Raw genomic sequence first — 14,000 nt, 5'->3', positions numbered from 1 at the left:
CCAGTTGATAAGGAAAAGAGCGGGTCGGTTCACCCTCATCGGGGATCAGCTCTACAAAAAAGTTTTTTCCCGTCCGTTACTAAAGTGCGTCAACTCGGAGGGCACAGAATATATACTAAAGGAAGTGCATCAAGGATCTTGCGTCCCGGGCGACCGCTCATTGGCGAGAAAGATTCTGCTGGCCGGGTACTTTTGGCTGATTCTCCAGGAAGATGTTGCTCGGACTGTCACTACCTGCCTGTCCTGTCAAAGATATCATAACTTCTCCCATCAGCCAACGGAGGAAATGAAGGCGTCCACAGTGTCCTGTCCGTTCGACCAGTGGGGCAAGGATATTGTGGGACCTTTCTCTATGGTGACTGGGCAGCAGAAGTTTTTACTCATGGCGGTGGCCTATTTCTCAAAATGGGTCGAGGCCGAGCCATTGGACTAGATAACCGAGCAAATGGTCAAGAAGTTCATCTAGCAGCACATAATATGTCGGTTCGGCATTCCACGTCGGCTCGTGTCCGACAATGGGCGGCAGTTCGTCGGACAACAACTCCAAGAATGGTGCGAGGGGTACGACATTCAGCAGCACTTCACCTCCGCGGCCTATCCGCAAAGCAACGGGCAGGCCGAAGTCGCCAATCGAGAGATCCTTAGGATTCTTCGAGTTCGGCTCGACCATGTCGGAGGTAGCTGGGCAGATGAGCTCCCAGACGTATTGTGGGTGATCCACACTACCCCTAAGGAGGGAATGGGGGTCACGACCTTCCACTTGGTGTACGGAGGGGAAGCTGTCGTTCCCGTGGAGGTCGGAGCAGAATTTGATCGGGTGCAACAGTATGATGCGAGTAATGTCGAACGGAGGCAGCTGGAGATGGACTTGATCGATGAAGTGCGATCCAAAGCAGCCGTCCGACTAATGGCGTACCAGTAGAGAATGAAGCAGAATTACAACAAGCGAGTGATTCCTAGGGCATTCCAGGTTGACGACTTTGTATGGAAGAAGGTGAAGCCGGTCGGCGATGTGAGCAAGCTGGAGGCTCCCTGGGCTAGGCCCTTCAAGGTCATCGAGAAGCTCTGATCGGGAGCCTACTACCTGGAAGATGAAGATGGAGGGCAACTAGAATGACAATGGAGCGCTATCCATCTCCAGCCGTACCGGGCTGGGTGAAAGGTGCGCCAATGTAATCAATTATGTGTATTTTCGTTCTTCGGTATCCTTTGACTGCAGGAATGAAATCATGAGACACAAGGGTATAACAAGTTAGCACTGAACGGCTACACTCCATTAAACCGTCGACCGACGACGTTAAACTCTAGAGTCGAATCGGCGACTATAAACCCCCCGGCCTGAAGACCGTCGAGCGGCGACGTTAAACTCTAGAGTCCAACCGGCGACTATAAACCCCCCGGCCTGAAGACTGTCGAGTGGCGACATTAAACTCTAGAGTCGAACCGGCGACTATAAACCCCCCGGCCTGAAGACCGTCGAGCGGGGACGTTAAACTCTAGAGTCGAACCGATGACTATAAACCCCCCGGCCGGAAAACTGTCGAGTGACGACGTTAAACTCTAGAGTCGAACCGGCGACTTTAAACCCCCCGGCCTGAAGACCGTCGAGCGACAATGTTAAAATCTAGGGTCGGATCGGCAACCATAAACCCCTCAACCCGAAGACCGTCGAGCGGTGACATTAGACGACATAGTTGAACGACTACTATAAAACTCCGCCTTGACATTGCTTCGATCCGACAGGTCCTAGGAAAAAGAGGTGGTCCTGTATTCGATGGTTGAGCAACGGCTCAGAGATCAAAAGGCAGGGCTCTCACGAATTTATTAGCGATCAAGGGGGTAGATAACTCGCTCGGATATACACAACGATAGAAAAAGCAAACAATGAAAGGCCAAAAAAGTTCATTAATCAAAATAGGGCGAACGGCAAGTACATGCAGTGAAATAGGCTGAATGGTCAGTACACATCCACGACTTCACTCTAGATAAGCAAAGATCTCATCTGAAATCGTGGTAAGAAGCTCGGCATAGTCACGGACAGGGATGGTGAAATCCTCAGGAAGTCAGCCCTTTGTCTTCAAATAGTTAGTCGTGGCAGTGATGGCCAGCTCGAACGCGTGGACGAGCTGAGCGCAGGCTTTCTCTATAAATTTCTCTGAACGGATGTAATTCTGCTACATGACAGCGAATCGGCTAGGCGCGACCTCCTGATATTCTTTGAGGGCGGTTTGGGAGGCCTTAACTGCATCCTGAAGGGTCTTCAGGTCGCCCTGGAGAGCGATCACCTCCGCCGAGCGGACCGCTTTCTCGCTGGTGAGCAGATTAGTTAACTCCTTGACCTTCTGCTCGAGCGCTTGGGTCCCGACATTCTTTGCCTCCAAGTCAGTGATGGCCCTATTCTTTCTGGTGTTGGCCTGCTCGATCTTTTTGTCATAGGTCTTAACCTCAGTCTGGAGCCGATCCACCATAGTTTGCAGGCCGGAGGATTTGTGCTGCTCGGCCTCCAGCAGTCTCTTGGTCTTGTTGAGCTCCGCCTTTAGCACGACGTAAGGGGGGCCTTGAAGGGGAGCCCCACCAGAGACCTTGAGCTTTTTGAACTCCTCTTCTAAGAGTGTCAAGCGGTTGCTTTCCGCAATGCTTTCCACCCAATACTACAACCAGATTGGAGGGAAAAGGGTCAGGGTCGAACTGAAAGGGAAAGGAGCATGTTATAATAATAGTTACCCCGGTGGCCTGTTGTATGTGGCTATTGCCGAGCAGCCCCGGGGGCATCAGAGCCACGCGTGCTCGAGCGTCCTCCTAGACTTTCGCAAGGAGTCCTCGGATCGTTATTTGGTGTTCTGGGCTCGCCGGCTGTTCAACCGCTTGCAGATATTCTTCAGTCGATAGGTGGAGTAAGGCCTTGATAGTCCTGCGCTGACCTGGGGTAGACTGAGCGGACGCTGAAGGGGCAGAGGACTGGTCGACCGGATTAGAATGGATGAGAGATCGTCTGATCGTCCGTCGAGCAGGAGGAAGTGAGTTGAGGGGCTGAGCAGCGATGGGGTCGGAAGGCCAATCACCTTGAGATGGGGTCCGGTTCGAAGATAGTGTTTCCATAGTCGCCAGAGCCAATGGAGGAGGATCGTCCATCTGCTTGGACACGTGTACGGCTGAGGTGGCCAAGCGATTAGGTGTGCCTATTCGGTGGCGTTTGCGTCTGACCAGCGGAAGTTCGTCATCGAAAGACCCGGCTTCCTCGGGCTGAGTGGCCGGTTGAGTACCTGATGGAGCGGTCTCTCCTGCTGCATCGGTAGTGATGGTTCGAGCGACAGACGCGTTGCCCGCCATCTGCTCCTCTTCGCTCTCGCCTTCATGAGAGTCGATCGGGGCGATGCCGAGTCTCTCCGCCTCCTGCGCTGCGACCGCCTCTATCTCGGCAGCCTTGCGTTTTAGCATGCCGAGCGCCACCGATTTATCATGGTCGCAGCTGCAAGAAAGAGAAAGGAAATCAGTTAGACCCAAAGAAAGGAGAGCAAGTTATTCCATACCAGGGTTGTTCAGAAGCCACGTTCGGATCGAGCTTAAGCCAAACAAATATAGCATCCCTTCGAGCAACAGCTTATGGATGTCCAGCTTCAGCACAGCCAGTAGGTTAGCCGCGTGTAGAAAAGGGGGCTCAGTCCTATACCTTTTCAGGTCGGGGGGAGGTGGTAGAGCAGCTTGCCATTGGGTTCGGAAAGGTAGCGGCTCGGGAAGACTCAAAAAGAAAAAATAATCTTTCCAGTGCTTGTTGGAGGTAGGCATCTTATCAAAGAAAACCAAGCTGATCCGAGATTGGAACAAGAAGGTGCCTATCTCGAATTGCTTGGGATAGTAAAAATAATGAAAAATCCGAGGCTTGAGGGGAATGTTGTGCACTTGGAAGAGCACAACTACGCCACACAGCAGCCTAAAGGAGTTGGGCCCAAGATGGTCGAGCGGAATAAGAAAGTAGTTACATACTTCTATGATGAATGGGTGGATGGGAAACCTAAGGCCAGCTACGAATTGGTCACTGAAGAAAGTGACAGTGCTGACCGACGGGTCATGGGATCGATTGGACGACTCGGCCAGGGTAATCTTGTGGTCGGCAGGGATATCATAAGCATTAATCAGATTAGAGGCATCTCCCGAGTCGAACCGACTCTCCATGGCTTGGTACCAGAGGCCAGGAGAGGGGTCGGAACAACTGGACATGATCAGAAAAGGAAAACACAAAAGGTTCGTCGAAAAGATTGACGGAAAGAGCAACGAGAGAGACGATGCCAAGAAAAGCAAAGGGAAGCAAATGCGAAAACAAGAGAGGATCAGAGAGCTTACAAAAGGAGACCTAGGAGAGAAAGGTAGAAGATCGCCATAACGCTGGAGGCCGAAGAAGTCGATGAAGCACGGAAGGTAGCAATGATGGAATAGAAGTCGACGTCGGTGCTTTATAAAGATCGGGCTCGGTCAACCCTAGCTGCCCGATCTAGGTCGCGGAGATCGAAGTCGGCATCCGGTCGTTGAATTTAAACCTCTGCGTGTCCCATTGGCGTTGACGCCCCCACCGCACGATGACGTCGACGACTCCACATGGTGCCAGGTTACAGGGCAGCATTTAATGAACTCCATTATGCCGGCATGGTCGCGTGCTCGACCTTAATGGCAAGGATTTGCATGAATTCTGAGGAGATCCTACAGACGTCAGCATTAATCGCCCTAGGGTCGACAAGGCAATCAGTGGCAAGGAAAACTTTCTAAGGCCCAACAAGTGGGTTGCCGAGCGGTTGCATGGCACCCTCACAATGCCCGAGCGGAGAAGCACTCACATCAGTGGTTGAGCGGCTGTTACACCACCAAACCAATAGTCCGGTCAGTCGGACTTTCAGCCTCCTTCTACTAGACTTGAGGGCAAGGCACATGATCCGGTGGTGAAGGAGGGGGCCCGACCGTACAAGGGTCAATAACATGCGGAAGTCAAAGTCAAGAGGGTCAGCCCGATGGTCTTGCTAAGCGGGGGGTCACCTCGCCGATCGGCCGTGATAGTGCCCAGGCCGGCGCGAAGATAGCTCGATCACAGGTCGAGTATCCGATGCTCAGGGGTTCTTGTATGAAAGTGTCGATGCGCCAAGCGGCATGTCCGCTCGGCTGAGCTACCAAACAACTAAGGTTGCATGCCCGTCTGAGTATGCGACCGAGCGGCTCTTCGCTCGGCCAGCTACCAAACAACTAAGGCTGCATGCCCGTCCGAGTATGCGACCGAGCAGCTCTCCCGCTCGGCCTAGTAACGGCCAAGAGAAGAGGACAAAATAGACAGCTGGCGATATCCTTCTCGAGACATGCGTCGTCGACAGACGGCATGGTCGGCGGCCAGACTGGACAGAAGAGCGTACGGTGGAAGTTTCCACTGTCATGTCGGAAGATATGCTCAGACGGTTGCGGTATGGCGTCAGACACACATTTCCGACATGTCCATTTTGAGGTATGCTTTGGGAATCGTGCAAGCCTCGACGAGCGTGCACGCGCCCCCCCCCAGGATCCTATAGAAGGGCCTCTAGACTTCAACGGAGGTATGCGATATTCTTCACTGTAGCTACAGTCTCGTTACTCTGTTTCTACTTCATCTCGCCGTTGCCTGACTTGAGCATCGGAGGGTCGTCGCCGGGAACCCCTTCCCGGCTCGACTTTACTGCTGGTTCGCCGGAAGTACACGCCATCTTGAAAGTCATCCGAAGACAGTATAGAGCGCCACATCCCCAGCGTCTGTCGACTCGACTGTCGGACAGGATCAACCAACATTAAGTATATATTTATATAATCTTAAATCTATCTTTCGAAAATTTCTCTTAATATAGATATAACCTTAACTTTCTTTTTAATATTCTAATTTCTTATCTAGTCTATTATCATATATCTATAAGTATATTTTAACATTCTTATTTTTATAATTCTCATCTTTTATTTATGTGCTTGAATCATAATACAATATTGAACTCCATATAATATAACAAATCTAACTATCATTTAGGCCATTTTTTTACTTTTAAAGATATTTTAAGATACATCTAATATTATTAAATTTAAATTTCATATATCGTCCTCTCTTTAATTTTTTCAGAATTAAATTTTTATTTTCACTTTCAATATTTTTTTATAAATTTAACATTTACTCTTTTACTAACTCATCTATCAAAATAATATACTTACTTGACTATGTAACTTAATTTTTTACATTTCTAATACCAGATTAATTTTCACAAAGCATTTGAACATAAATTATATGGATAATATATATGCAAATTGATCCATCAACTTTTATATTTTAAATATTTGGATCATTAGTCTGGGTTAATTTAGATATCATTTCGAACATTTCCTAAAAGTGAGAAACAAAAATAAAAAAAATAACGGAGATCGGAGCGGGAATAATGGAGTTGATCGAAAGTATATGGCATAAGTAGACCCGACCCCAGGCCTAGCCTGAACCTAGCCCAGGCCCGTAATCGAGTCGGTTTCCCATAGACCCGGTTCATCGAGTCGAACCGGAACTGGCCCGACAAACCTTTGGTGAAAACCCGGCGGACTGTAGGTTCGACTCGTCGATTCAACCAATTTTTTTTTTTACGGTTTGAACCACTGGTTGATCGGTGGTTCCTAGCCATTGGGGGAGGGGGGTTGGGTATTTTTTTTAATGATTAGGATCATTTGATCATTTTTTTATCAATGACTATGATTTAGTGTCCGTTACTATCCAAACTCTATAAATAGAGAGCTCATTTATCATTTTCACACACATCTTCTCTACTCTTAATCTCAATTTCTTATTCTTTATACGCTTTTGCTCCCAATTTTCAATTTCAATGGAAGGAGGCCGTGGAGATGGATCATCTTGAGCTCGGAAAGAAAATGAAATAATCAATCCACGGCAGGAGAAGCCCAACATTCAATCCACCGATGATGAGATCGAGCACCTTCCAAATCCGACACCAAAAATACAAAGAAGTACTGATGCAATTACTTCTAAGGTTCGGGAACTTCCTCATCTAAAGTCTTCTATTTTTACTAAACATTTTGAGAATGTCACTCTTCCGTCAGGAGAAATACGTGTAAAATATAAGTACTGCAATTCTTCCTACAAATTCCAAGTTGGGCGGCAGTTATGGGTTGTTGAAACGACATGTAAAAACGAAGCACCCGATGGAATATGGACTCGACCATTCTCAAATACAATTATCAAGATTTTCTTTAACTAGCTGTAGTACTGATTCCGCTTTATTTTTATATTCGAATAATAAATTAAGAGAATCATTAACTAAATTTATTACTGTAGAACATCTTTCTTTTAGTTTTGGATCTAAATGCACATTTAAAGATTTTTGTAAAGAATCTCTTAATCCATGTGCAAAACGTGTTCCTAAAACTAAACTTAATCGTACAATTAAAAAATTAGTAAAAAAATTAAAACAGAAAGAATTTAATTGATGAATTTAGTAAATTAGATAATAAAGTTTATTTATGTTCTGATATTTGGAGTGATCATTGGCAAACACATTCGTATATGGGTGTGACTTGCCATTGGATTGATAACTATTGGAATCTTCAAAAAAGATTGTTAGTTTATAGAGTTTTTGATGAATTACATAATGTTCATAACATCGCACAATTATTATATTTAATTTTAGAAAAATATGGCTTAACTCATAAAATATTTTCAATATCATTAGATAATGCTAGTTCCAATACCGCTTCTATAGATGATTGATAACCATGATTTTGCTACATTGGTTTGATTCATAATGCATGTTTTTAATGATATTTTCATAGCTTAAAGTCATATTTACTATACATTTCATAATTTCATTTTATCTTGGACTTAATTACAAATTGGCTTATTATCATGGTATTTGGTGCTAATATTTGATTCTTATTTTGTAGGCATCAAAAGGGTCATGTACCCGATCAAATCAGACCACATTTGGGCTCAAATCTAGGGCTAAACTAGGCGATCAAGCTTTGGATCGATTTGGACCGTCCATTAAAAATTGGAGAGATCTGAGCCATCCGTCAAGAATCCAGTCCATCCGACCTTATGAGGAGTAGATATTAGCCGTAGATGAAGATCCAGAAGTTTTGATCCAAATCTGAGATGTTTTCCACCGTTGATCAAGACTCGAAGCTTGTGGACAATCCGATTAGATTTGAAATGGATATAAAAGCCTCGCGAGAAGCTACAGTGCTCGGGCTTGGCTTCCTCACGATTTTGCTATAGTGTGTTCGTCTTCTCCGCCGTGACGCCGCAGCTCCCATCTCCACTTCAAGATCTGTGATTGAGTCTTCTTCGTCGCCGGCGATCATTGAGCTACCGACATTCGTCGACCGAGGACAGATTGCAGCAGAGGGTGTTTCCCCAGTCCATAAGCTCGATTTTGATTCCCATCCGCGATCCAGGCAGAGGGTGTTTCCCCAAGATCTGCGATCTCTATCAGCCAACGGAGCTCGAAGGGCGGTTCCCAGAAGCATCCGGATTTCATTCCATATTCATTCCATCTGCTGAATTCGAACCAATCTGATCAATTGATCAGATGAAGCAAATTCCAGAGTTGAGCTTCTATTCTTCTTGCGATGTGAGTGTCACCCAATCCGTGAGCCCGAAGGGTGTTTCCCAGAGGCTGTGATCGATAGGATGCATTAATCGGAAGCTTGATTCTTCGCCAGTGGTTACCCGAAGGGTGTTCTCAGAGGTGTCTCTGTTTTTGGGCAAAACGAAGAAGTTTCGATCCGGGTTTAGTTGTGGGATGTCATTTAGGGTTTGTTTCATTTTGATTTGTTTTTGAATTAGCTCAGATTTGATGATCTGATTCATTTCTTCACCATTTCATTTTGTTTGAATCTCTTTTGAAATTCCATTTATGATTTCTTGTTTGCAACTTTGATTCTTTTTAGATTTCTACAATTTGAACCAAATTTAGCTACTAACTTAGTGTGCAATCTGAATCTTATGTAGCTATCTAATTGTAGCTAGCTAATTAGTTTGTAATCTTGGTTTTGTTTTGAATTCTCTAGTTCGGCTCATGTAAGCTAGTATTAGTTTCAATTCAAGAAGTTAGGAAACCTTTGATCTATTCATTGAACTTGTTGTGATTGTGATTATGCTTGAAAATTGAATGTTTAACTTGAGCTTGTGATTTGTTATCTATGTCCAATTTTAGTTATTTGAGCTTAAGAAATTGATTGAAATTGTGATTGTGAATTGGAGAGATGGTTATTGATTTAGTTGATTCAATGATGTTTAATTGTTAACAACTTGAATTGTAAGAAGTTTAATCATGTTTAGATGAGGATGAATTATCTTTAATTCTGTTCTTGAATGTATTAGATGAAGACAAATTGAATTGTAAATCAAATGATGTACTTAATTGACCTTGTTGATGTAAGAATTGGATTTGAGTCAATTATAGAATTTTCACACATTTACTAATTATCCTTGGAAAAATATGACTTGGGACTTATTGCTACAACACTTGTTTTTATTTTAATGAGTTTCAATTTTAATCAATTTGGGGTGCCACGTGACATGCAAAAAGGCTAACACCAAAATTTTGGCACCGTTGCCGGGGAATAACTAGTAGTGTGTGTTTATTTTGGATTGTGCATTGATTGATTTTATTGTTAGCATCTTACTTGATTTGATTGCTTATTTATTTTTATGATTTTATGTTGACTTATTTCTTAATTGTTAAGATCTTTACTGTTCATATTTTCATGTGATTGAAACTTTATGCTCTTGAGTCTTTTAATTTTGAGTTTTAGTGTTGTAGTGAAGAACAGGAGATTTCTTTAGCATGGATCCATATTTTCAGAATTTTGGAGGTGGAATGGAAAGTCAATATTTTCAACTTGATTATCAATTTTACCCAAACATGGATCAACAAAATAGGTATGAATCATTTTCTAATGGTTTTAATGCTAATTGGGTGGATAATTCATATTTCAGGTATGAAAATACACAAGGACCATTTATTGAGGCATATCCAACTTACCAGAGTTCATATGGATTTCAAGAAGTTTCAACAAATTTTATGCCACAACCTTTTCAACAAAATGAACTTCAAATGGATGAGTCAGTATGGAAACTCAGGGAGATTATGCAACAAATGAGTGAATATCAAGGGCAATAATTCTCAAGGATACAGAATATACAGAATCAGTTGGATCAAATTGCATCATCCATTCATCAGTTACAGACAAAAAATGCCAGTGAGGAGTTAGATTATGGAGATCTTGTCAGGCCTGATACTACATCTACTTCTTCACTAGATTCTTTAAGTACTTTTTATTGTTGTGATGATGTAGTTGAACATATTTTTGATTCTACTAATGATGTTGTTCTAGATGTTGTGAATGATGCAGGAATTGATGTTGAAGATGATTTAAGTGTAGGGGATTGCTTACTGGAAGCATTACCTCAAGAATCACTAGAAATGGAAGTTGCTGATGTAAGTGTACGGACTTGTGCTATGGAGCCAAGCACCCAAGAATCACTACAGAAAGTTGAACATTCACCAGAACTTGAGCATTTACATGATGAAGAGGAGGTAACAATCACCACTCCAGGTACCTTTCAAGATGATAAGGTGAGTATTATTTGTGATTCATCAGAAAATTTAATAGAGGTACCCATTGTTGATTTTATTAGATGTGATTCATTTCTAGATAAATTTGCTACCCATACTAATGTTCTCCTATTTTATTTTTATTCCGCATATGTATGGGAGTTCTTGTCTTTTAAAGATGTTGTAGGAGAATACAAGCTTCCGGAGTGGATGCTTGAACTGAACCGTCTCCGTCCTCTAGAAAAAGCTTTCATGGGAAAAATGGTAAATAAAAATAAGTTGATGGCAACCAAGGATACTCCACTTCCGGGATGGATTCTTCTTTTAAATCTTCTTCAACCACCGGGGAAAAGGGGAGTTTGTTCCGACTTAATTTTCTTTTGCATTTTAATTCATGCTTTATGTTTAGTCTTTTCTTTAATAAATCTCTTGAGTGTAAAGGTTGATTTTCTTATTGCATGCAGTTAAGTTTACAGTTGGTAGTTTTCTTATTGCATTTGATTTTGAGTGTGAATAAGAAAATGACACTCCTAGCAAATTTTTATATAACATGTTAGAAGTAGAGAATGTGAACTAGATTTGAGAATCTATTTTGGAGCTTAATGTCAATAATGGACTTTTAATTTTCTTAAGGTTTCTACTTAATGATGGACATTTGATTGATAAATTGGATTGATACTTTTTCATGCCTAGTGAGTTTAAGCCTTAATTGAGTAATGCACTTGTGTTATTGCACTCTAGAACTTGCTTTGATTCTTTCAAAATCACAATCCAATGGATTAAATCATGTTTATGAAGGTAAATCTATTTGTTCCTTTCATCCACACAATTTCTTGCTATTCTTATTGATAATCATCATATTAATTTATGTCTTCTCAATTGTAAATCTTCCGGATATGGATACATTAAGTGTTATGTGATGGATTCTTTGGCCAAGGTGGATTAAGATCAAGTGTGGGGGAAAGAGTTTTTGGAGGAATGGGATGCTTGAAGTAAATTGGAATGGTTTAAGATTTGGAAGAGCAAGTGTTAAAGGGTTGTTTTTGGAAGAATTTCTGGTGCCAACTGATAATTCTATTTTTGAATGGCAAGGTTTTAAATTCAAGCTTTTAATATTGCAATGCCAAATAGAATCATTCCTTGAGCTTAATCATGTATGGAGCAAGCTTAATTAGCTTTGAATTATGGAAATTAGTACCATGGTGATCCCTTGAGAACCACCTTTGTGCTGTTTTGAATCTGAATTTATGAACATTGCTATTCTAAATATTGAAAACTGTTTTTGGTGAAGGGGTTAATTAACACTATACACTAGTGCTAAATGGAATCAATCTCTGAGATATATCCTTAATGAAGCATACTGAAACATTTTGAAAACTATTGAGCTAAATCTATGTTTGCTTAGAAAAGACTAAAATGAGCTGCAGTAAATTGTGTGGATTAGCATTCGAGTTGAGTCACAAGCTGTAAATGTAGTATTGATTCTGGGCACCTTTTCACTTACGAAGCATTTAAAAGTGATTTCAGAAGATGCTGTGTTCTGAAATCTATAGTAGAAGTTAAACTGATCATTGCACAGAATCTGCAGGATGCATAATAAAAATATGCAGAATTCAGGAAGTGAAGGAGGGTGTATCATGATGTATTAAAAATCAGAAAATCTGCAGAACATAAGAAGTGCTGCAATTTAGTATCAAGGTGTATCAAAAATCGGGAAAGACATTTAAACAAGTGAGAGGTTTGAGTGATACATGTAATGTGCGGAAACAAATGGGATTCTAACTTTATAATAGAATTTCAGAGCTAGGAATTACTGAACCTGAAGCAAGAAGACTATGGTTGATAGTAAACATTTATGGCCACTGAAATCACTGGAGCTGCAGAAACTGTGAACTGTTTGAGCAAGGTAATGCATCTGCTGGAAATCTGGTCTAATGGATAAAATTTGGAATTTGATTGATAATTGCCATACCACTCATGAAGCACTTGATGATGGGATTATTGAATCTGAAAAGAAGAAACGAAGGGTAAAACTTGATATTTAAAATAGTGAGGTGAAAAACATATTTCAGTTTTTTTTGAATTGTATCAAGTGTGTGCCAACATTTATCAGCAGGTTTCAAATCATTGAGAAACTTAAAGTGAAGATATTGTATTTTTAGTTTCAAATGCTGGTTAATTTGGTTATTGTTGTATTTTATTCTTGGAAAGAGAATTCTTCATGAAACATACCTATATAGCTGCTAAAATGCTAATCTTAAGCTATTGAAACATGGATCTGATGCTAGAAACCTGATTAAGGAGTGGGGTTTGAATTTTGATTAGTGATTGCCATCACTACAACAAAAACTGCAAACGACAACGGATATTATCCGTTGTCGTAGGGTCAAAAAATCGTTGTAACTGAGAGTGTTATAGAATGTATTGCCCTACGACAACGGTTTTGAAACCATTGTCTTTGTAGACATTTGACAACGGTTTTTATCCGTTGTTGTTTATATGCTCAAAATTTGGCTACGAAGGATACAACAACATTTTAAAACCGTTGTGGTAGATAATTTCAACAACAGAAATAAACCGTTGTGGTAGACTTTTTTTACAACAGATATAAACTGTTGTGGTAGATAATATTTGACTCGTTTTATTTTTTTACAACAGTTTTAATATATTTTACAACGGATAAAACCGTTGTCTTTTATCACTTTTTACAAAAAACTTCCGTTGTGATTTACCTAGTTTTTACAACATTTTTAACTGTTGTCTTTAATGTTCATTAATACCAAACAACTAATCTTATTTTAATATAAGCAAACCACCAATACAAAACTAAATATTTACTAGATTAAATCCAAAATAAATATCTATATATAATTCATCTTGTAGCCACATATATTAAAAAAATATACAAAATGAGTTGTTACTCATCAAAATACACATGTTTTCCATTACTGTTCTCCATATACATTAAATCACATGTTTTCCATTTGTTATTCTCCATATGACTTTTAATTTACAAATTAGCAAGGCAAGCTACATCCTAACAAAGCTCACTCCTTGCATAAAAAATCTCAAGCCTCACGAATTGGCCGAGTTACGTACCTGCAAGAGGAAAATTAAACAAAACTTATCAATTTTAGTTTAGATTTATTCATATAAATCTACATAAAATACAAGCAATATAACCAACTTATAGTCTAAGAAATAAAACTTATGCAATACAAGAAATTTTAGGATTTCACATAGCTCTAATATAAAACAATTCCATGACGACACTCAATTCCAGAATTCCAGAATTCTGATTTAGATTTATTCATATAAATCTAAATAAAATACAAGCAATATAACCAACTTATAGTCTTAGAATTTAACTTATGCAATACAAGCAAT

Source organism: Zingiber officinale, chromosome 3A (genome assembly GCF_018446385.1).
Source record: "Zingiber officinale cultivar Zhangliang chromosome 3A, Zo_v1.1, whole genome shotgun sequence".
In the NCBI taxonomy this organism is placed as follows: Eukaryota; Viridiplantae; Streptophyta; class Magnoliopsida; order Zingiberales; family Zingiberaceae; genus Zingiber; species Zingiber officinale.
The sequence above is the reverse complement of the archived record's forward strand: the minus strand, read 5'-3'. Positions refer to the sequence as shown.